This window comes from Aquarana catesbeiana, linkage group LG04 (assembly GCF_042186555.1).
Source record: "Aquarana catesbeiana isolate 2022-GZ linkage group LG04, ASM4218655v1, whole genome shotgun sequence".
Lineage (NCBI taxonomy): Eukaryota > Metazoa > Chordata > Amphibia > Anura > Ranidae > Aquarana > Aquarana catesbeiana.
The window spans coordinates 193991796-194017513 of NC_133327.1; positions in this window are offsets into that span (position 1 = coordinate 193991796).

The window sequence follows — 25718 nt, forward strand, 5'->3', positions numbered from 1 at the left end:
TCCACCCGCTTCCACAGCACCGCCGTCAGGCCCCTCCCCCACCTCTTGTGCGTCACATCACGCACACGGCGCTCGCCTACAGACGGAAGTTCTAACCCTTTCCCACTCTAATTTAAAAACAACCAAAACTGTCAGGTTGTCTGCTGGGAACCCCATCATTTTTAATGTAGTAACTTTTATTCAGTATGCTGAAGCTGAGAAGATGTAAACCGGAACACAAAAATGATGTTCTATAATGCTTACAGCTGAATTCCAGGAATTTTTCTTTTTAGTAAAAAGGCACACTGTGAGTTAAGTCAAAGGAACTGCATGACATTTCCTAGGCTTATCTCTATTATTTACATCTGACAGTTTTATTGCACTGTTAATGAAGAAAAAGGAGGGGGTTGGGACTTTATATGATTCTTTGAACAGGGTAGAACAATTGCCTCCATCCCTGTAATATGGAAATATAGGAGCAAGTTTGGGACTTTTTTTATGAATCGTGCAACCTAAGAGATACCACGACAGAGTGTGTCTGGTGGGTAATAGATAATCAATAAGAACCACATATGGTTACAAGACATGGAGGGGAAAGGTGGGACTTTAAATGAGGCACATATGCGGTGTGCCTCCATCCCTGTAGTATATGATGAACAAAGGGAAAGTGGGACTTTAAATGAGATGGATGACTTTGTGGAAGCAAGTTTGAATAAATAAATGCAAATTTTTATTAGTAAACATATTGAATACAATGAATATGTCAATACGTGTCAAATCCACCCACACAAGACATACAGGTGCGGCATGGATAAAAATTTACAAGAGTATAATAATTCAAAACAATTCATGGTTACATTGCATGAAATAGGTTTATATAAGTACATATCACACAAAAGACAGCACTAGCAGCGAGAATGTGAATATAAAAAAGAGAAAGTTTTTAGGACCATAATAGATATATAAAAATGTCAAAATTGTTAATCTGCTGCAGACCAGGGTTAATAATAATATGTCCATTACAGACATAAATCAGCATCACGTGTGTCCGACGTGTTTCGTGTAGAGACACTCTTCAGGGGCGGATGCTCAGTTATGTCTGCAGAGTATAAAATTGATAAATTATATTAGTCTATTTATTGGGCAATGTGAAGGAATGGCAGATTTGCCCAACCTAAATACTCACTTAAGGTCCAATGCGATGAGGTGCTGCGATCATGCGATCAGGGTCCCCAAGGTAGTCTCCCCCGGGAGCTGAGGTACTCATGGCCATGTGCAGCAAGGCGCCCATGACGGAACCTCCCGATGGTCCATGACACAAAAGCTGGTGCATGGGTGAAAAACCAGGGTAACCCAAAATGGTAACCTGGGGTGATCTGAAAAAAGTGTACATGGGAATGTGTGAATGAGTAAAAAATATATAAAAAATGATTAAAATATGATGTACAAAATGTGAGAAAAAAAAAATTGTGAGTTATGTGAACAAAGTGATGGTGAGCTGACATGACAAAGAAAGAATGTAGGAGTGTAAGGTGGTAAAGGAGAGGAAAAGATGGGGCAAAGGGTGAAAAAAATACAAAATGCAAAGAAACCAAGGGTGGCGTGAAAGAGTGTGTGTAGACCTAATGAGAGACTTACGTGGAGACAAGGCTTGTACCTGAAGTGATGTGCTGAGCTGCAGTGAAAGACTGAAAAGTGTAGCAGCAACTATTGTGTCAGGGGAGGCCGTTTATAGGAGCCCCACACGTGCACGCCGGCCGGTACCAGCGTCACGCTGGCGTAGCATAGGCTGGGAGGGGCTCCAGTGGAGGCGGTGTCCCCGCCCTCCGCAGAAGCCTGATTCCCCATCACAGTGGCTCAGATGAAAATCACATGCACTACGTGCTGATGTCGAACATGACATCACACGCAGGGCAGGATGCCTGGCGCCGATGCTCTGTAGGCACCCACCCACTACCCCACGCAACTCCCCGCCCATACTGGGCGGGGAGAAGAGGGAGGGGGGGGCACGTAGAAAGCATCGCAGCTCCCGGGTACAGACCAAAAAGGGGGACCCCGAGTGGCTGGGGTCGCAGAACATCGACACTGGAGTGATGCAATGGTGCTGTGTGATGGCAGGGATACCACATTACTGTACCCCAAAGTGCAAGAACCCGGGTATGGTGACATTGCCACCCAGGATCTGCAAGCCTCTCACTTGGGCGGCAGGGGAACACTACCTACCCAGTCACCCCATCTCCATCCCTAATTGGTTACAAGACATGTACACGGCCATGAGTACCTCAGCTCCCGGGGGAGACTACCTTGGGGACCCTGATCGCATGATCGCAGCACCTCATCGCATTGGACCTTAAGTGAGTATTTAGGTTGGGCAAATCTGCCATTCCTTCACATTACCCAATAAATAGACTAATATAATTTATCAATTTTATACTCTGCAGACATAACTGAGCATCCGCCCCTGAAGAGTGTCTCTACACGAAACACGTCAGACACACGTGATGCTGATTTATGTCTGTAATGGACATATTATTATTAACCCTGGTCTGCAGCAGATTAACAATTTTGACATTTTTATATATCTATTATGGTCCTAAAAACTTTCTCTTTTTTATATTCACATTCTTGCTGCTAGTGCTGTCTTTTGTGTGATATGTACTTATATAAACCTATTTCATGCAATGTAACCATGAATTGTTTTGAATTATTATACTCTTGTAAATTTTTATCCATGCCGCACCTGTATGTCTTGTGTGGGTGGATTTGACACGTATTGACATATTCATTCTATTCAATATGTTTACTAATAAAAATTTGCATTTATTTATTCAAACTTGCTTCCACAAAGTCATCCATCTCATTTAAAGTCCCACTTTCCCTTTGTTCATCATATACTACAGGGATGGAGGCACACCGCATATGTGCCTCATTTAAAGTCCCACCTTTCCCCTCCATGTCTTGTAACCAATTAGGGATGGAGATGGGGTGACTGGGTAGGTAGTGTTCCCCTGGCCGCCCATGTGAGAGGCTTGCAGATCCTGGGTGGCAATGTCACCATACCCGGGTTCTTGCACTTTGGGGTACTGTAATGTGGTATCCCTGCCATCACACAGCACCATTGCATCACTCCAGTGTCGATGTTCTGCGACCCCAGCCACTCGGGGTCCCCTTTTTGGTCTGTACCCGGGAGCTGCGATGCTTTCTATGTGCCCCCCTCCCTCCTTCTCCCCGCCCAGTATGGGCGGGGAGTTGCATGGGGGTAGTGGGTGGGTGCCTACAGAGCATCGGCGCCAGGCATCCTGCCCTGCGTGTGATGTCATGTTCGACATCAGCACGTAGCGCATGTGATTTTCATCTGAGCCGCTCTGGCGGGGAATCAGGCTTCTGCGGAGGGCGGGGACACCGCCTCCACTGGAGCCCCCTCCCAGCCTATGCTACGCCAGCGTGACGCTGGTACCGGCCGGCGTGCACGTGTGGGGCTCCTATAAACGGCCTCCCCTGACAATAGTTGCTGCTACACTTTTCAGTCTTTCACTGCAGCTCAGCACATCACTTCAGGTACAAGCCTTGTCTCCACGTAAGTCTCTCATTAGGTCTACACACACTCTTTCACGCCACCCTTGGTTTCTTTGCATTTTGTATTTTTTTTCACCCTTTGCCCCCATCTTTTCCTCTCCTTTACCACCTTACACTCCTACATTCTTTCTTTGTCATGTCAGCTCAACATCACTTTGTTCACATAATTCACAATTTTTTTTTTCTCACATTTTGTACATCATGTTTTAATCATTTTTTTTATATATTTTTTACTCATTTTTTGCTCACTCACTCACACATTCCCATGTACACTTTTTTCAGATCACCCCAGGTTACCATTTTGGGTTACCCTGGTTTTTCAATCACGCACCAGCTTTTGTGACATGGACCATCGGGAGGTTCCGTCATGGGCGCCTTGCTGCACACGGCCATGAGTACCTCAGCTCCCAGGGGAGACTACCTTGGGGACCCTGATCGCATGATCGCAGCACCTCATCGCATTGGACCTTAAGTGAGTATTTAGGTTGGGCAAATCTGCCATTCCTTCACATTACCCAATAAATAGACTAATATAATTTATCAATTTTATACTCTGCAGACATACCTGAGCATCCGCCCCTGAAGAGTGTCTCTACACGAAACGCGTCGGGCACACGTGATGCTGATTTATGTCTGTAATGGACATATTAACCCTGGTCTGCAGCAGATTAACAATTTTGACATTTTTATATATCTATTATAGTCCTAAAAACTTTCTCTTTTTTATATTCACATTCTCGCTGCTAGTGCTGTCTTTTGTGTGATATGTACTTATATAAACCTATTTCATGCAATGTAACCATGAATTGTTTTGAATTATTATACTCTTGTAAATTTTTATCCATGCCGCACCTGTATGTCTTGTGTGGGTGGATTTGACACGTATTGACATATTCATTGTATTTAATATGTTTACTAATAAAAATTTGCATTTATTTATTCAAACTTGCTTCCACAAAGTCATCCATCTCATTTAAAGTCCCACTTTCCCTTTGTTCATCAAGAACCACATATGTTACAAAATAGCACAATGTATAGCAAATAGATAAATATAGTACATGTAATTTATTGCATACAAAATGATAACATGATAATAACACATAAGTTCATATTATAGGACTTGATAAAAAACACCAAACTTATTAACGTGTGTCTCCATGATATATAGATAAAAATATTCTTGGTTAAATTGGTACACTCCAATAGGCTTAGCATATATAATAATCTTGAAATGTAATCAAGAGGGGCATCTAATAGCTTGACACCTTTCGTAGACTGCACTGCGGAAAAATTTGTTCATTTTTGTTTTTGTTTCATTAGTTTTTTGTGTTTTTCGGAAATTCGAAAATTCGTAAATTGGAAAAAATTCATAAATTCAAACATTCGGAATTCGGAAATTCGAAAATTCAGAAATTCGTAAATTCAGAATTCGTAAATTCGAAAATTCCGAAATTCAGAATTTGTAAATTCGTAAATTTTAAATGTCAGAATTCAGATATTTCAGAATTCAGAATTCGGAAATTTCAGAATTCGGAGATTCATAAATTTGAAAATTCGGAAATTCGAAAATTCGGAATTCGGAAGTTTGAAAATTCAGAAATTTGAAAATTTGGAAATTCGAAATTCGGAAATTTGAAAATTCTAAAATTCGGAATTCAGAATTCGTAAATTCGTAAATTCAAAAATTCATAAATTCTAAAATTTGGAATGCTAAGATTTGTAAATTCGAAATTCGGAAATTCGAAATTGCAAAAATCCAAAAATAAGAAAGGAAATCCGAAAATTAGAAAGAATGAAAATCCAAAAATTCAAAATAATAACTAACTAATAATAACTAACTATTAAATGATAGGTATTGGAATTTTCTTTAAAATTTGGCTGTTAGTGAACGTAACGAATACAAATGTATCTGAAGTTACGAATTATCCAAAATAAAGAATGCCACATCTAAACAAATGGAACTAAACTAAATAATAATAAATAATAATACATTTTTATTATTATTATTATTGTTATTTATTATTATTAATTTGTTACATTCCATTTGTTTAGATATGGCTTTCGTTATTACGGATAATTCGTAACTTTGGATAAATTCGTATTCGTTACATTCACTAACAGCCAAATTTGAAAGGAGATTCCAATACCTATAATTTAATAGTTAGTAACAGTTAAGTTATTATTAGTTAGTTATTATTTCAAATTTTCAAGTTTACGGGTGTTAGAATTTTCCGTTTTTTTTCTTATTTTCTGATTTTCGTTCTTTTGAATTTCCGAATTTTCAAATTTCTGGAATTTCGGATTTTCAAATTTCCAAATTTTCGAATTTTCGAATTTCCAAATTTTCAAATTCGGAATATCCGAAATCTCGAATTTTCAGATTTTCAAATTTCCAATTTCAGAATTTCTGAATTTTCAAATTCTGAATTTCTGAATTTCTCATTTCCGAAGTTCAGAAATTTCAAATTTCGGACTTTTCAAATTTCCGAATTTTCAAATTTTCGAATTTCTGAATATTCGTAAAAATTCGGAAATTCAAAAATTTGGAAATTCGGATATTTTCAAATTAACAAATTTGTCTAAATTTGTTAAAAAACGAATTTGGAACTAAACGAATTGCACATGTCTACCACTCATCAGGAGCAGAGGTAGGGCAGGAGTCTATAAGAATATTAAAAGTTACAATAGTGTTGAAATTGTTAGAATAAAAAAATAAAAAATATACACCCAATCATACTTACAGACCAACTAAGATTCTGAGTACAAGCATGGAGAGGTCCCAAACTCTCTCTTATATTTTGTTTTATTGCACTACCAGAAGAGGCTATTGCTGTAGTTCCTGGAGCTCGATGCTGATGCTTCAGGTCTAAGCATCTTCAACATTGGAGCTGGTGCAGCTGCTATGACTGCCCCTCCGCTTGCCCAGTCACAGAAGCCTTTGTATTTTGAGAATTCATTCACAAAATACAAAGGCTTCTCTGAATGGGCAGCAGAGGGGAGGGGCAGGCAGCGCTGCTCTGCCTGCCTCTCTCTCCCCTCTGACAGCCTTGAGTGTCAGTGTATGCTCCAGAAGAGCCATAGACCTGTCAGATATAAATAATAGATATAAGTTCAGGAGATGTCATGCATCTACTTGGACTGCACTTTTTACAAGGTGGCTGATTTTCTGGAATTCAACCTCAATGTGTGTGTAAAGCCAAACATTTTCTTGTTTGAGACATGAATGGTAACAATTCCTTACTCTATCAAAGGAAGTACGGTGGCTAAGTGGTTAGAACTTCTGCCTGGCAGCACTGGGATTGTTGGTTCAAATATAAAATAAGTTTGGGTTTTACATATTAGGAGAGCACACTACACTAGGTATCTGCATACGATGTGCTGTTCATCATTATGTAGCAGAGTTGGTGGACACAGATCTCTAAATTATGAAGTACAGTATATGGTAGAGAGCTTTTTTATATTAGTTTTATATTTTTCATATATTAGTTCCTCTTCCAGTAGGTAATTGAATTCAATGGTAGAACAATTCAGTTGTCTTTTATATATGACATGGGAGTTCTGTAACTTTGAGTAAAATTTTTGGTTTTAAAATATGTAGGGTTAATATAAAGCAAAATTACATGTAATGCAGTCCTTTGTTGCATAGCCTCTAACTTTAGCGTTTGTTCTTTTCACTTTTGTGATCTCAGTAAGACTCATTTACAGTGTTTACTTGTGGTATGTCATATATCAGTGATGTTTTATGTTTGATGGACTCTATTTGATCTGTTGCAGGCTTTGAAGTTGGTCGGTTGGGAATCACACAAAATGACATCAATAAGAATTAAATATCAAATGCATTCTCAGCATAACATCTCAGTTTAGGCTGTATAAAGATTAAATTCTTTATCTATATCATATCGTTCTACTGCCAAGCTTCATTCTATCTAACAAGTGTTATCTGCATAAGCTGAATTATTACGGATGAGCTGAGGATTTGCTCTATGTCTACAGTATATGCCATATACTAAATCTGCATTAAATTAGATGCAGCTTCCAATGGGATCACTTTATTTATTTTTTTAAGTTAGTTGTGAAATGGCTAAATCGCTCTCCCTTCCACACCAACCTCCCACCTCCTTTCACCTAATCAAGTAAAAAATAAATAAACCTGTAAAGTGCTTCTTAACTTACCTTACCAGAACATCCACTTCTCAGCTAATCTACATACATAGATGCCAATGCCTCCAAGCAGACATCTAAGTCACCAGTGCCTAACATACAGACACAGGCGTATTTTGCAAGACCTTGGAAGAACTCCCAAAATTTCAAGAACGTATTTTTAAAAGTGTTCTTCACATGATGCAGGTGCAAGATCACATGTGGTCATTATTTGTGCCCAAATCTGCAAATAAGAAAGAACAAACTGGCCCCTGATGACGTAAAGAACATGTCATTGTGTCCTTCTGAAGCCATGAAAGAAAATAAGGTATACATATAACCAAATTTAATTGGCCAAATAAATTTTAAAGGTGCAGAAGATAAATGACTCATGGTGGGGCCACTTTATCATTTTTGTTGACATTTACCAAAGCTCAGAAAATTACTAAAATACCTTTCCTGGACAATAGGTTTTATTAGGTATTCTCCCACACTGCATGCATGTCCAGAAGTCTAGGCCTTGTATTACAACCAACAGTGAATGGCAAGATTAGAGATGGGAAGGGCTGTAAAAAAATGGAAAATTGGAAAAAAACAGGGTTTTTTCTGTTCTTTTTCAAAACCATTTTTGTTTTTCTGGAAAAAAATAGAAAAAAAGAAGTGTGAAATATGTTATTTTACAATGATAAATAATATATCTATTTTTGTAATTTGGTAATATGCTGGCCGATTTATGTAGGATATTGTATTAAAGTACCATATTGACCAGAAATTCAGTTGAGTTGTCCAAGCCAACTGAATTTTAACATATCAAGGGGACAGCTGAAGACCCTTTGATGTGTTACTCTTATGTAAGTCTACCTAGGTGTGTGAGGTATGGCCTGGTAACCTAATTGAACATTTCAAAGGGTACATTGTTTACATACTTAAGGATGATGTAGGACCATAGAATAAGTATTTATTGATGGTAATTAGACTTGAGGGGGTATTCATGGGAAACATTTGGTTGACCTAACAGACCCCCCCCAGTGTCAGAACAGTACTTGAGAGGACATTCAAGCTAGCATTCAGTCGAGTCTCTGTCTCTGTGTGACTATGAAGGCGCAGATCTAGGAAAAATGGGACTCTGAGTTATATGTACTCTGTTGGATTTTTGTCATCTGTGGACTTTGGACTTTGTTCTGTGTTGGAAGTCAATAAAGTGCATCTCTCTGGAAGAATTGGGTTGCTGCGGAAGAGTACTTACATCATCATTATAATAACTACAAATTAATTATCTACCCACTATACTATATCACTACATCTATAACATGGTATTCAAACTATATAACATAAATACCATAATGAAAGATTTCTGAGACTTTATGTGAAGTCTTAGATTATTGCAATGTCTTTCAGCTGAAGACTGGAATGCAATTCAAGTAGCACTGTACTTTTGAATGCAGTTCTCAAACAAGAGAAATATGCATATCTGCCAGTAGGGGGCTTGTGGGCTCCATCTTGTATCTCCTACAGTTGGGTTATTGTTTGGATACAGCAGATGATAGTTTCTGTCCTTTCAGGATTTGAAGGGTAACTCCACTTTCGTGGGGAAAAAAATAGCAAATAAAGAAAAAATAATATAGCGTGTACAATTGTGATAAGTCATATTGTAATTGAATGTTATTAAAAATTATCTTTCATTTTTAATGTGCAGCCACTGTAATTTTCTATAAATACATTGCAATATCGCTACATGGAGTTGTTCTGTACACAGAATGTGTACTGACCACCCCCCAGAAACATAATTTCCTGCTTGTGTGATTGGCTCACCAATTTTCCCAGAAGTCTGTCTAAGATACAAGTCAGATTTCAGGCATCCCCTGCAACAAAAATGTCATTTTTGGTGAGATATTTCCAATAGGAACACATCTAAAGGGATGCAGACCCAGCAGTTTTCTTCATTAGTGCCCAGCTGACTGATAATTATAAAATCCCATTAGAGCCACTCAACAAAAGGTAGGAATCTGTTATAATCCTTGCAGTGTACATGTTTTTTTCTCAACAAAAGTGGTGTTACGCTTTAATTGATGGGTTAGAGGGTAGAGGGTAAATCTTTTTTTGGGAGGAGCGGCGTGCTGACGTCACCACCACACCACGCTGATCCCGGAAGGAACGGGCAGCAGCTGAAGCCGGCCGGCGCATTTGTGATTTTAAAGGTGAACATATACTGCACATTTTGTAAGTGCTTTTCTTTCATTTAATAAAGTAGTTTTTTAATTGTATTACGCTATGGAGCATTTTTCTTTATGTTTATTCATGGATTGGGAGCGGAAACGTCCTCATTAGGCTATTTTCCCGGAGAAGTGGGTGAGACACATCCTGACAGAGACCCAGTGGCTGGGGGACACAGCCACTTGCGTGTTTGATCTCTTTGACAGGAGATCTTTGGATCTGGTAAGGGGCCAACTTATTTAAGGTGGAGGAACCTCATACAACACCAATCACCCTAGAGAGACAGTTTTTTTCCTTTGCACGGTATACAGCACTTGAAGAAAGGGTGCCTTTTTTCCCTCTATCCATCAAATTTGTTCACCCACAGGGATTTTAATTTTATATTTTTTCTCTTTTTCTGGATTATATGGACTCAATTGTTTTGATCACTGAACCCTTATTCACCATCATGCATGTGATTTATGCTTTTCAGTTATTGAATATTTTTGATTATTTTGCTCACGTTTAATTGTCACAAAATATTTCTGTTCACGTTCAATCAATATTAAGGTGGTTGTATTAATTGTGATCACGTCTATTTATTAGCAGCGCAGCCTATTATTTGTACAGTTAGTAAGGTGAGGGTTGTCTCGCATTTAAGGTTGCAGCAGCATTTTGTGGTTATTTTGTTTCATTTCTTTTTCTTTTGTGTTTTGTTCTTTCACGGGACTCATATGTAGAATAACGTTTACTTAAAGGGATAGCGCAGTATTTTTCTTTATGGTTTTAGAGGGTAAATTTGTCTTTTTAAAAAAAAAGTTTTTGGAATGAAATGATGAGGACCATAATGACAGTGCGAGTAGCTTTTGTCTCCAGAGTTCTCAGTCCAGAAACACTCTGCTGCTTCTGGATGATCACAAAATGTTTCTTCACCAGCAGCATCAAGTAATGAAGTGCTACAAACCACCGCCTCCCAAAAATACACAATATTATTATTATTATTTACGATTTATATAGCGCCAACAGTTTACGCAGCACTTTACAATGTAGAGGGGGGACAGCACAATTACAGTACAGTTTAATACAGAAGGGACAGGAGTGCCTTGCTCGAAGAGCTTACATTCTAAAGGGAGGGGGTGGTGGTACAAAAGGTAATAGATGCAGGGAATGATTTGATGGGGGGGGGGCTTGGGGACAGTTGTTAGGCGGGTGTGGGGTAGGCTTCCCTGAATAAATGAGTTTTCAGGGATCTCCTAAAGGTGGACGGGTTAGGGGCTGATCGGATATACCGGGGCAGGGAATTCCAGAGGATTGGAGAGGCTCTGGAGAAGTCCTGAAGGTGAGCATGAGAGGAGGTAACAAGGGAGCTAGAGAGCAGGATGTCCTGGGAGGAGTGGAGGGGACAATTTGGGCGATATCTGCAGATGAGGTTGGTGATATAGCTGGGGGGCGATGTTGTGGATGGCCTTGTATGTTGTGGTTAGCATTTTGAATTTTATAGGGTGAAGTAGGGGAAGCCAGTGAAGGGATTGGCAGAGAGGGGCAGCAGTCACAAATCGATTAGTGAAGTGTATTAGTCTAGCAGCAGCATTCATAATAGGGGGGATAGCCTGCGTAAGGGTAGGCCATTAAGGAGAGAGTTGCAGTAGTCAAGGCGGGAAATAATATCTTCACAATATTTTTATCTATAGATAAAATGACACCTGAAAATTAGGAGAACATTTATCAAGCTCTGGAAAGAGCAATATAAGATTCTGGAACAGCATTGTCAGCAACTGAAAATGCATATTGGCAGGAAGCTTTTCCATTATTATGAGGAGAAGGGGGGTGCTTACCTGTTCTTATGAATGGTTGAAATGTTCTTAACAAATACAGTCCTTACTAATCAAAAATACAAATTTTAAAAGCAAGTTTATTTACTGAATAAGCTGTACTTTTATTTCAAGCATAATACTTTTGTATACACTACATTTCACCTTTCCAGTATAACAAAACGACTCCAGAAAAAAACGCGAGAAAAACGTTTTTTTGCCCATGGCTTCAAGATTTCCAGAAATGTTACACCTCTAACCTCTAACAAACAGAAAATGGCCAAGTCACTGCTGGGAGTAAGGAACAGAATAAGCTGAATTGACATAGAGGAGGAATTCTGCTGTGAGATTTGAGGATGGATTGGTCCACATGTGGAATTTGCCCCACTTTAGAATGGGAAAATAAATAATCATCTATTAAATAAATTTAATGGTGATTTTTATCCTAAGTAGGGGTTTTGTCACCCTATTTCATAAGATCAGAAATTAGAGTTAAAAGAGGAACCAGAGCAAGGACCTCTCCAATAACGTCCTGCCTCTTTTACAGAGAAAAAAACGGACTATTGCGGTACCATAAAGAAAAGACTTAATTTAAAAAGCATACATTTATTTCAAAACATAGTAAAAAGTCCTACAAGGGACATCAATTGTACATATTCATGATTTTGACATACATAAACAATGATAATTGTTTTACAGCGTTGTTGATACTGGGTTGGTATAGCTAATGCCCACACAAGTACATGGACAAAAATTATATGGTGTGATACTTGCAGACGTGACCTCTACGTTTCGCGGTCACAGCCGCTTCTTCAGGAGGCGTCTGATAGTATATAGTCTATGAAGATGAAAAACAATACAGTATCAACATGACAAAGTACATACATGATTTTACAAAAAATACATGATTAATATTGGAGAACATATTTAAAATTTGAGATTTAGAATTTGCACTCACCAAACTATAACCATGAAGGTTCTCTAGAGCAATATTGTGAGACGCCCTCACGAGGCGTTCCCCCGGGGGCGAGCCAGGGAGGCACGTTAGGATAGTACTATTGTGAAAAATTCAAATAGGATAATGTTCTTTTAAAATCAATCAAATAGTGTGTCAAATTAAAGGGTCACCCGGGAGTGTCAAAGCGAGGGTGTGAAGATGGGAATGGTGACAAGGATGGTGGCTGGAAGGGAGAACTATTTTATATATATGGACCAAATGTATCTTCAGATCCAAGGCGTCGCCATGGGCACGTCCTGTGCTCCTTCATATGCGAATTTATACCTTGGTGGCTGGGAACGAATGGTTTTCAGTGATGACCTTTTGGAACCATTCTTGGACCATGTCCTAGGATGGTATAGATTCATTGATGACCTCTTGGTCATCTGGACGGGCACTGAGCAACTTTTACAGACATTCATTGCAGAGTTAAATGTTAACTCTTTCAATCTCCATTTCACTTTTTCCTATGATAGATTAAGTATTCCATTTCTAGATGTCTTAATTACTAAGGATTCCACTGGTCATTTAACCACTGACCTTTATCGTAAACCCACTGCTGGCAACACTTTGTTGCATGCTTCTAGTCTCCATCCCCGTCCTCTGGTTCGCAGTATTCCTTTTGCCCAGTATCTCAGACTGAGAAGGAACTGCACAGAAGACGGGGATTTCTACAAACAGGCCAATGCTCTCCGCACACGATTGTTAGCGAGAGGTTACAAACGTACCGTGCTGAGAAAAGCTTTTAACAAGGCCCTAGCCTTAGACCGACAAACATTACTATACGGCCCCCCACGTCCTAAACAACCTTACATGACCAAGATTATTACTAAATTCTCTACTCACCACCAGCAATTACGAAGAATATTGTCAAATCATTGGCATATTTTAACTGATCACCATATCCTCAAAAAATACATTAAATCTACCCCCGACCTGGTCTTCAAAAGGGCTACTTCTTTAAGGGATAGATTAACACACAGCCATTACAGGATTCCTTCCTCTGGTCCGTCAGAACCCAGAGGCACATATAAATGTGGTAACTGTCCACATTGCCCCTGGATCCAAGAGGGACAACATTTTCTACTCCCCAATGGCGAAATGTTTTTCCCCAAACATTCGGCCCATTGTGGTACACGTGGAGTCATTTATCTCATGATTTGCGCGTGCAGCGCTTTCTATGTGGGGAAAACAATTAGAGAACTACGGCAGAGACTGGGGGATCACCTTTATGCCTCCACGAATGGCAAACTTACCACCGTGGGCCGTCATATTGGCATTTATCACCGCTTTAATCTGGATTATATCCAGTTTATTGTATTAGACGTCGTCCCTCAAGACCCTCGAGGGGGCAACTGGGACCGCGAAATCTTAAGACGTGAATCCTTGTGGATTGAGCGACTTAATGCATGTGTCCCTCCGGGTATTAATGAGACACATTCATACAAATACTTTCTCGAATAACCATGCCAGATTTTGTCCCCCAGTTCCTGCCGTGATCCAACTATATATATATATATATATATATATATGATCTCAAAAATTTAAAAATAATAAAAATAAAAATAAAAATAATAAAAACTAAAAATACACTAAATATCACAATCAGTAAAACTTTTTGGATTTTATTAGACTTCAGGTTTTTCTTAGGACTATATACTAGTGGACTCTTTATATATAGTGCTGTCACTATATTAAAAACTTAATATCACTTAATGTTTTTTTCTCTTTCTTTTTTCCCTCTGTGGCTGACTCTAATATTCTAGTAGACTATCTGCTTTATTAATTAAAGCTACGTATATTTAGATTGCAATTTCTGTATATTATTCTGGGAGGGGTTGCGATGCATGCCCCTGCAGCTACGGGTGTCCCCGCCGCTGGAGACCCCCTCCCAGTTTATTCTTTTGAAATACTATGTGTATTCTAGTTATTACCCCATTGCACCTGCCACTCCGCTCTGGGGGGATGTGAGGAGTTAATTCTCCCCTTGTGGCGGGCTTGCGCTCCTCCGGCGGTGAGCTGGGCTATTTTGAGCTCAGCTGCCGCTTCGTTTCGACCAATGCTTAGGCACTGGTCGATGTTGAGCTGTGCGCCTGCGCTGGGCGGACAGCCCGCGCCTGCGCAATAGTGGAGGATCGGACCCGGAAGTATATGCGGCGACCTTTTCCGCCGTTGAACTTCCGGGTTGGAGGCATTTAAGATGCCCAGATCCAGCTGCCTACAGTCTCTGACGGACACCCAGTACCGCACCGTTACTACCTACAACTTCTGTGAGTACCGACTTTACACTCCCCATGCAGGATGGGGATGTCCACTACCTCTGTGTGGTATCCCCCTCTCCTGCTAGACATGTAATATTTTACCATCTGTGTTTACAGCTTCTAATATTTCCCTTATGGCTTTATTACCCCCCACAGTGACTCCTTGTGACGGAGTGATGTGGCGTCTTGACCACTGACTGTATCAGCTACGCCATTCTGGGTGTCAGCAGCTTTTGGATCTGGGCTTTATTAAAAACAATGATAGGTAAAAATTTTCTTACCATCATTAACTTTCTCTTTGTCAGTTTTGTGTGTTTCTCAACCTCTTTACTAGGTATATAGGGATACCTGCTGTATTTCACACACATCCCCCTTCCCCTTCTCCTTTGTTCTTTTTCTTTCTCTTGTTTTCATTCTTTCCCCATCCCATCCTTCTCTCTTTCCCCCCCCCTCTTTTTTTTCTCTCCCCCTTCCCCCTTTCCTTTCTTCCCCCCCCCTCTGTGTCTTTCTGCCTTCCCCTTCTCCTACCCCTTCCCCCCTTCCTTTCCCTTTCTTCCTTTCCCTTCCTTCTTTTCCCTCTCCTCACTTCCAACACTCCCCTCTGGTCTTCCCCCCCCTCCCCCTTTTCCCCCCCGATTTCCCCCCCCCGTTCCTTCCCCTTCTTTCCTTCACCTCTCCAACTGTCCCCATCCTTTTGATTTAACCTTGGTCCTTTCCTTCCCTTTCCTTCCTTTCTTTTCTTCCCCCCTTCCCTTCCTTCCCCCCCCCTCCCCTTCTCCCCTTCTCCCTTCCAGCCACCATCCTTGTCACCATTCCCATCTTCACACTTTCGCTTTGACACTCCCGGGTGACCCTTTAATTTGACACACTATTTGATTGATTTTAAAAGAACATTATCCTTTTTGAATTTTTCACAATAGTACTATCCTAACGTGCCTCCCTGGCTCGCCCCCGGGGGAACGCCTCGTGAGGGCGTCTCACAATATTGCTCTAGAGAACCTTCATGGTTATAGTTTGGTGAGTGCAAATTCTAAATCTCAAATTTTAAATATGTTCTCCAATATTAATCATGTATTTTTTGTAAAATCATGTATGTACTTTGTCATGTTGATACTGTATTGTTTTTCATCTTCATAGACTATATACTATCAGACGCCTCCTGAAGAAGCGGCTGTGACCGCGAAACGTAGAGGTCACGTCTGCAAGTATCACACCATATAATTTTTGTCCATGTACTTGTGTGGGCATTAGCTATACCAACCCAGTATCAACAACGCTGTAAAACAATTATCATTGTTTATGTATGTCAAAATCATGAATATGTACAATTGATGTCCCTTGTAGGACTTTTTACTATGTTTTGAAATAAATGTATGCTTTTTAAATTAAGTCTTTTCTTTATGGTACCGCAATAGTCCGTTTTTTTCTCTGTAAAAGAGGCAGGACGTTATTGGAGAGGTCCTTGCTCTGGTTCCTCTTTTAACTCTAATTTCTGATCTTATTCACATTTAGGATGATGGTACCCACTAATATACGTTTACCCCCCTTTGTAAATCATGTGGCATACCCGTAAATTCTAAAATAGTGGGTGGATAACACACCCGGATCTTTGGATCCACTTTTTTCCCTAATTGGCCCTGGGGCCCTTCCCTCCCTTATGCCACTCATTTAAATTGACTCTATGCTTCTAATTTATGGTTACTTCTGGTTTTGTAGCAGCCGCTTCTTTAATTCATTTTCGTGTATTGAGTTTTTCTTGTCTATGGTCCAGGTTCTTCTCTGTTGTCTTGTATATTCTCAGTTATGGATGTTTTGGGCACTGCCTGGGGGGATTTCATGTCCTCCATACAGGCTGGATGTTTAGCCAATCAACAGCTAGAGGACGAAACCAAAACGTTCCTAGACAGACTGTTTAATCTCCTCAAGAAAAAATCCCATCTACACTGGCACATCCAGTATTTTGAACTATACATCACTGAAAAAGTTTGTCCCCTCGGACTCCGCGTCCAACTATTTCCTACTATTAAAGATCCCTCTGCGGATTTCAAAAAATCCTGGGAAAATACGCTAACCGATTGTAGTATTGAACTCATGTCAAAACTGACTACTCAGTACCGCTCTGACATGATTTCTCTTGATGCGGAGATTGATAGACTCCTCAATCAGTTTCCTAATATTCAAGAGTCAGGTTCCTTCACTAATAAATGGAAGGAAATACGAGACAAAATTGAAGGTCTTAATAAAGACATTATCACTAAAAAACAAAGAAAATTTTCCCAGGATAAATTGGCATTTACGGAGGGTTATGCATACAAATGGTCTGGGAAATCATCCTCCTACAAACATAAACGTCAAAATCGACAATCTTCAGTCCCAATGGCAACAGATTATACGGAATCTGATTCATCGATATCTTCTGTATCTTCACAGATCATCACCCGCCCCACCTCATCACGAGCACCAGGTGCCCCTCGTAAGAGGTCTCTCACTGGTGATAACTCAACCACTAAACACCCTAAAAAAAGGAAAACCACATGGCAAAGCATTAAAAACACCACAAACACCTAGACCAGGTGGACAGACCCCCTCTATGGGCCCTCTCCACCCCACTTTACATAACATCATCCCTAAACTTCTACAACCGAACATCCAAACACTCCTATCACAGCCCGGTTTTTTAGCACAACCAGGCCCGGAGCCCTTCAAACAAGGGAGTCTGGACATGTTTGTGCAGAAAACCACAACCCCAAGCACGTCCCACGAGTAATCACCCCCACTAATGACAATGAATCTCACTCCCTAAACATTATAAATCTCTCATCTTATCAGTTGACTCCGGAGGAGGAACAGGTCCTTCATTTGGGCCTAGGTTTCTGTCCCTCGGAGCCAATCGATATTTATGAGACAATCAAAGATCTTTATTTGTTTGCCCGCAAATTGACTTTTAATTATATGTTTGACCCGGATCGCAAACGCGCCAACTTGGAAAAGGAACTAGCGGAAGGGACCAAAAACTTCACGATAGCGGAGTCCAGAGCACTAAGAGATCTCATGCTACTTCTTGACGAGGGTGAGGTTGAGTCGGACCCCTCAGATGGTAATTCCGACTCCCCCTCTGCTTGTCAAATGATTAGTACTTCTCAACCCCAACATTCTATTCCCAAAACTCCCCTAAAAACAAAGTCCAGAGCTTTTCCTGATTTAATGACTTGCCCTTCCATCTGGGCTTTTTTGCATGAATGCATTTCTTCCCTTAAAAAAGAACGATGGCAAACATTACCTTCTAACCTGACCCGACAACAATTTCAAGCAGTTACCAAATTACAAAAAAACACCAATTTAGTCATAAAGCAATCTGATAAAGGTGGTAACCTGGTGTTGATGACTCATCACCAATATCAGACCATGTGTCTTAATATTCTTTCCAACCCTAACTGGTATCTACCCATCGAAAATTATTTCATTCAACAAACCATTGATGAATTTAGGGGACTCATCGGTGGGGCCTTCCTTGAGGGCCTCATCGATGATGACACCTATAAATTCATCAATGTACAATACCCACGCATTCCTACATTTTATGCCTTACCAAAAACCCATAAAGATCTCTGTGCACCTCCAGGTCGACCTATTGTCTCTGGGAAGGGTTCCTTAACAGAAAATGCCAGCAAATTGGTGGATACCTTTCTTTTACCTCATGTCATGAGATTACCTTCTTATATTAGGGACACAACCGACCTGTTGAAACACATCGAGGGGGTCCAGATCCCTCCGGACGCCCTCCTCGTGGCTATCGATGTCGAGGCCCTATACTCGAGCATCCCCCACGAGCAGGGCGTCCGGATGGCTGGCTCCTTTCTGATGGAACAGGACCACCACACCTGGCCCACCAATACGTTTATCTTAAAACTCTTAGAATTTATTTTGACCAAGAACTATTTTATATCTATGGACCAAATGTATCTTCAGATCCAAGGCGTCGCCATGGGCACGTCCTGTGCCCCTTCATATGCGAATTTATACCTTGGTGGCTGGGAACGAATGGTTTTCAGTGATGACCTTTTGGAACCATTCTTGGACCATGTCCTAGGATGGTATAGATTCATTGATGACCTCTTGGTCATCTGGACGGGCACTGAGCAACTTTTACAGACATTCATTGCAGAGTTAAATGTTAACTCTTTCAATCTCCATTTCACTTTTTCCTATGATAGATTAAGTATTCCATTTCTAGATGTCTTAATTACTAAGGATTCCACTGGTCATTTAACCACTGACCTTTATCGTAAACCCACTGCTGGCAACACTTTGTTGCATGCTTCTAGTCTCCATCCCCGTCCTCTGGTTCGCAGTATTCCTTTTGCCCAGTATCTCAGACTGAGAAGGAACTGCACAAAAGACGGGGATTTCTACAAACAGGCCAATGCTCTCCGCACACGATTGTTAGCGAGAGGTTACAAACGTACCGTGCTGAGAAAAGCTTTTAACAAGGCCCTAGCCTTAGACCGACAAACATTACTATACGGCCCCCCACGTCCTAAACAACCTTACATGACCAAGATTATTACTAAATTCTCTACTCACCACCAGCAATTACGAAGAATATTGTCAAATCATTGGCATATTTTAACTGATCACCATATCCTCAAAAAATACATTAAATCTACCCCCGACCTGGTCTTCAAAAGGGCTACTTCTTTAAGGGATAGATTAACACACAGCCATTACAGGATTCCTTCCTCTGGTCCGTCAGAACCCAGAGGCACATATAAATGTGGTAACTGTCCACATTGCCCCTGGATCCAAGAGGGACAACATTTTCTACTCCCCAATGGCGAAATGTTTTTCCCCAAACATTCGGCCCATTGTGGTACACGTGGAGTCATTTATCTCATGATTTGCGCGTGCAGCGCTTTCTATGTGGGGAAAACAATTAGAGAACTACGGCAGAGACTGGGGGATCACCTTTATGCCTCTACGAATGGCAAACTTACCACCGTGGGCCGTCATATTGGCATTTATCACCGCTTTAATCTGGATTATATCCGGTTTATTGTATTAGACGTCGTCCCTCAAGACCCTCGAGGGGGCAACTGGGACCGCGAAATCTTAAGACGTGAATCCTTGTAGATTGAGCGACTTAATGCATGTGTCCCTCCGGGTATTAATGAGACACATTCATACAAATACTTTCTCGAATAACCATGCCAGATTTTGTCCCCCAGTTCCTGCCGTGATCCAACTATATATATATATACACTAAATATCACAATCAGTAAAACTTTTTGGATTTTATTAGACTTCAGGTTTTTCTTAGGACTATATACTAGTGGACTCTTTATATATAGTGCTGTCACTATATTAAAAACTTAATATCACTTAATGTTTTTTTCTCTTTCTTTTTTCCCTCTGTGGCTGACTCTAATATTCTAGTAGACTATCTGCTTTATTAATTAAAGCTACGTATATTTAGATTGCAATTTCTGTATATTATTCTGGGAGGGGTTGCGATGCATGCCCCTGCAGCTACGGGTGTCCCCGCCGCTGGAGACCCCCTCCCAGTTTATTCTTTTGAAATACTATGTGTATTCTAGTTATTACCCCATTGCACCTGCCACTCCGCTCTGGGGGGATGTGAGGAGTTAATTCTCCCCTTGTGGCGGGCTTGCGCTCCTCCGGCGGTGAGCTGGGCTATTTTGAGCTCAGCTGCCGCTTCGTTTCGACCAATGCTTAGGCACTGGTCGATGTTGAGCTGTGCGCCTGTGCTGGGCGGACAGCCCGCGCCTGCGCAATAGTGGAGGATCGGACCCGGAAGTATATGCGGCGACCTTTTCCGCCGTTGAACTTCCGGGTTGGAGGCATTTAAGATGCCCAGATCCAGCTGCCTACAGTCTCTGACGGACACCCAGTACCGCACCGTTACTACCTACAACTTCTGTGAGTAGCGACTTTACACTCCCCATGCAGGATGGGGATGTCCACTACCTCTGTGTGGTATCCCCCTCTCCTGCTAGACATGTAATATTTTAACATCTGTGTTTACAGCTTCTAATATTTCCCTTATGGCTTTATTACCCCCCACAGTGACTCCTTGTGACGGAGTGATGTGGCGTCTTGACCACTGACTGTATCAGCTACGCCATTCTGGGTGTCAGCAGCTTTTGGATCTGGGCTTTATTAAAAACAATGATAGGTAAAAATTTTCTTACCATCATTAACTTTCTCTTTGTCAGTTTTGTGTGTTTCTCAACCTCTTTACTAGGTATATAGGGATACCTGCTGTATTTCACACACATCCCCCTTCCCCTTCTCCTTTGTTCTTTTTCTTTCTCTTGTTTTCATTCTTTCCCCATCCCATCCTTCTCTCTTTCCCCCCCCCTCTTTTTTTTCTCTCCCCCTTCCCCCTTTCCTTTCTTCCCCCCCCCTCTGTGTCTTTCTGCCTTCCCCTTCTCCTACCCCTTCCCCCCTTCCTTTCCCTTTCTTCCTTTCCCTTCCTTCTTTTCCCTCTCCTCACTTCCAACACTCCCCTCTGGTCTTTCCCCCCCCCTCCCCCTTTTCCCCCCCGATTTCCCCCCCCCCGTTCCTTCCCCTTCTTTCCTTCACCTCTCCAACTGTCCCCATCCTTTTGATTTAACCTTGGTCCTTTCCTTCCCTTTCCTTCCTTTCTTTTCTTCCCCCCTTCCCTTCCTTTCCCCCCCTCCTCCCCTTCTCCCCTTCTCCCTTCCAGCCACCATCCTTGTCACCATTCCCATCTTCACACCCTCGCTTTGACACTCCCGGGTGACCCTTTAATTTGACACACTATTTGATTGATTTTAAAAGAACATTATCCTATTTGAATTTTTCACAATAGTACTATCCTAACGTGCCTCCCTGGCTCGCCCCCGGGGGAACGCCTCGTGAGGGCGTCTCACAATATTGCTCTAGAGAACCTTCATGGTTATAGTTTGGTGAGTGCAAATTCTAAATCTCAAATTTTAAATATGTTCTCCAATATTAATCATGTATTTTTTGTAAAATCATGTATGTACTTTGTCATGTTGATACTGTATTGTTTTTCATCTTCATAGACTATATACTATCAGACGCCTCCTGAAGAAGCGGCTGTGACCGCGAAACGTAGAGGTCACGTCTGCAAGTATCACACCATATAATTTTTGTCCATGTACTTGTGTGGGCATTAGCTATACCAACCCAGTATCAACAACGCTGTAAAACAATTATCATTGTTTATGTATGTCAAAATCATGAATATGAATATGTCCCTTGTAGGACTTTTTACTATGTTTTGAAATAAATGTATGCTTTTTAAATTAAGTCTTTTCTTTATGGTACCGCAATAGTCCGTTTTTTTCTCTGTAAAAGAGGCAGGACGTTATTGGAGAGGTCCTTGCTCTGGTTCCTCTTTTACCTCTAATTTCTGATCTTATTCACATTTAGGATGATGGTACCCACTAATATACGTTTACCCCCCTTTGTAAATCATGTGGCATACCCGTAAATCCCTATTTCATAAATAATGATAAAATATTGGTATATAGACGACATTTTCATTATCTGGTCCACACTCGATAGGCAAACTCCAGAACAACATACAACATCTGGTGCACTTTCTGAAGAAGAAGGGGATGCTATAAATATCTCAACTGCAACATATGTAATGCTGGGATCTTTTGGAGAATTTTTCATCACCAAATTACACGGAAAAATGTTGGATTACTAATTACTTTGGTGCCCTGTCATCATTTTTTAGAGCCGACGGTCAACTCTCTTGTAATAGCAACTGGAGTGGCTCACCAACTGCTCAATTGCTATTAAAAGCAGATGGAGGGGACACCCCCGAGGCCCCCCCGGCCACCTTCCGCGACTCTCTCGGGCTCTCTTATCTAGCATCTTCTGGCTGGCCGGGTAGCCGAACAAAGCCGAAATCTGTAAATAAGATGAAACAAATGTCAGTGCAAAAAAGAGACAAATAATTCCACAGTAGCGCACCAATTAATCTACAAATCTCCTAAATATTAGTATTATGAAATGATCATTGATCAACATAAAACACCCATACATCACAGAGATTAGATGGCCCTATTACTCTAAAAGAAGTCTAAGTTGCTATCAAATCTTTACAGGCGGGCAAGACCCCAGGCCCTGATGGAGTGCCCCCAGAGTTCTACAAAACCAACCTGGAAGTTACAGGCCCCTATTATTTTGAAACACTCACCAAAGCATTCGAATTGCACTGCCTCCCATCTTCCATGTCAGAGGCCATGGTTGTTGTCATACCCAAGCCTGAAAAAGACCTAGAGTTATGCTCATCCCATTGGCCCATATCACTACCTAATGTAGACGCCAAAATACTGACTAAAATATTGGCCAATAGACTGAATTTAGTGATACTCTCTCTAATACATGGGGACCAGACAGGCTTCATGTCGGACAAGGGTACAGATATAAATGTTAGTCGGCTCCACACCAATATAGCACTTTTCAGAGAAAAAACATGCGGGGGGGCGGTGGCCTCACTGGATGCAGAAAAGTCCTTTTTTTCCGTGGAATGGGATTATTTGTGGCAGGTACTCAGGTTTTGGCCCCAACTTTACCACCTGGATTAAGTTGCTATACGGGTCCCCTGTAGCTCGTGTGTGTACCAACAGTGTCCCCCCTTTCACCTTTGTAGAGGTACGAGACAAGGTTGCCCCTTGTCTACGGGGCTCTTTGCTCTTGCCATTGAGCCCATGGCTATCCTTATCTGCTCCGCGGATGAAATGGGAGGACTGATGGTGGGACCCTTGGTGGAGCAGATATCGTTGTATGCGGACGATACTCTTCTTTACCTGAATGATAACTCTGACTCTCTTGTGGCAGCTCTGGCGATCATAGATAGGTATGGTAGTTTCTCCGGGGGAAAAAAGAATTAGGGTAAATCCAATGTATTTTCTCTAGCTGACTCTGCCCGCCCCCCCCCCCGTCCCCTTTGTCTCCTTTACAAAGGGTCTCCCAGTTTCGTTATCTTGGTATCGAAATACGTAGTGACCTCTCGCAATATCTGACAGACAACCTATACCCTGTTATGCAGACAATGAAATGCCAAACCTGGAAAACACTTCCCTTGACACCGGTGGGATGAGTAAACGTACTAAAAATGAAATTTCTCTCCAAATTCCTTTACATTTTTATAAACACCCCTGTCCCTATCCCTGCTGCTTTTTTGGTGCAAGTTGAATGGGATTATCACATCCTTCATTTGGGGTGGGAAAGTCTCTAGGATAGCTAAACATAAACTACAGCTCCCTCTATCTTCTGGCGGACTGGCACTGCCTTGTTTCCGGAAGTACTATTGGGCGGCAGTGCTAGTCAAAGTTCGCAGGTGGTTCACCCAGACCAGGTCTTATCCAGCAGTTAATCTTGAGGCGGCTGTTATGGGTTCCTACTCTGCCCTAACGGACATGGTCTGAGGAGGAGTGAATGCTAGCCCACAGGCAACAACCTCTATGCAGACTACGGTCCAGGTGTGGAAACAGGTTACGGCTGCCGTTAGGACAGCAGACACTATTTAATTTCATACTCCATTGTGGGGCAACCCTAAACTATCACATTTTAGATCCATTCCAGACCCCAGCATTTGGGATAGATATGGAATTGCCTGCTGGGGTTTTACTTCCTTTTCCTGAGTTATGGGAAGCATATCAGCTCTCCTCGTGGATGCTCTTTCGCTATCTACAGCTGAAACATGCGGCACAGGCGCAAGAGTGGTCACCATAACGCCCTATGTAGTGGAAAGATTTCTCACCTCCCAAAAAGGGGATAGAATTTTGTCTTCCCTATATCTCCGCATTACATGCAGAGACTCGGATGGGGAATCTCCCCTATTTTGCTTCTGGAAGGCAGATATCCCTTCCTTGCCTGGGGAAGAGTGGGACCTAGCATTACAACAGTATATATCAACTGTGATTTTTTTCTAGAGACAGATTATTTCAATTAAAATTCATACATAGGGTATATTACAACCCCAAAGGTTGGCCCGGATTTATCCCACACATTTAGAGATATGTCCTAAGTGCCAACAGGTGGTTGGAACATACTTCCATGTCATCTGGGACTATCCGGCTATTCAAGATTTCTGGAGGACAGTGGTGACAGATGTCAATGTAGTTACCAAACTCTCAGTGTCGATGGACCCCAAAATGCTTCTTTTAGGTATCACCAACACAGTGACACATTCCACGCACACAAAACTGTTATTGTTTTATCTGTGTTCCTATGCCAGAAAGGTACTCCTGCAGAACTGGAAATCAGTTACCCCCCCTACAGCTGCCCAGTGACGCATGCTGGTAGACTCTGTGCAGCCTTTATATAAACTCACATATATGGGTCGCAGATGCCCCCAGAAATTTGAAAAGGTGTGGAAGTCATGGGTCACTGCCAAGTTGCTCAATATCTAGACTTGTGTTCACAAATGTGTAGGATGATGGAGCCCCCTTTTACGGCTAAGCTGGGTTTGGGATCCTGTGATCTAGAACACATTATAATGGCCACGCTTACTTGGAGTAGGCCCCTGTCAGTTCCAGTACTCCCTTGGTACACCTATTCCTCCCTCCTTCTCATCTGACCCCCCATCCCATGCTTTGTTTTTCCCCTCAATTGGATCCTGCCCCCTGAAAATGATGATAACTGTAATAGATACCCTGTGAACTAGGTGCGTCTGTGGCACCTCTCAGCTCCTTGTGGAAATTTCTAGACAGCAACAAAATCTGTGTGGATTAA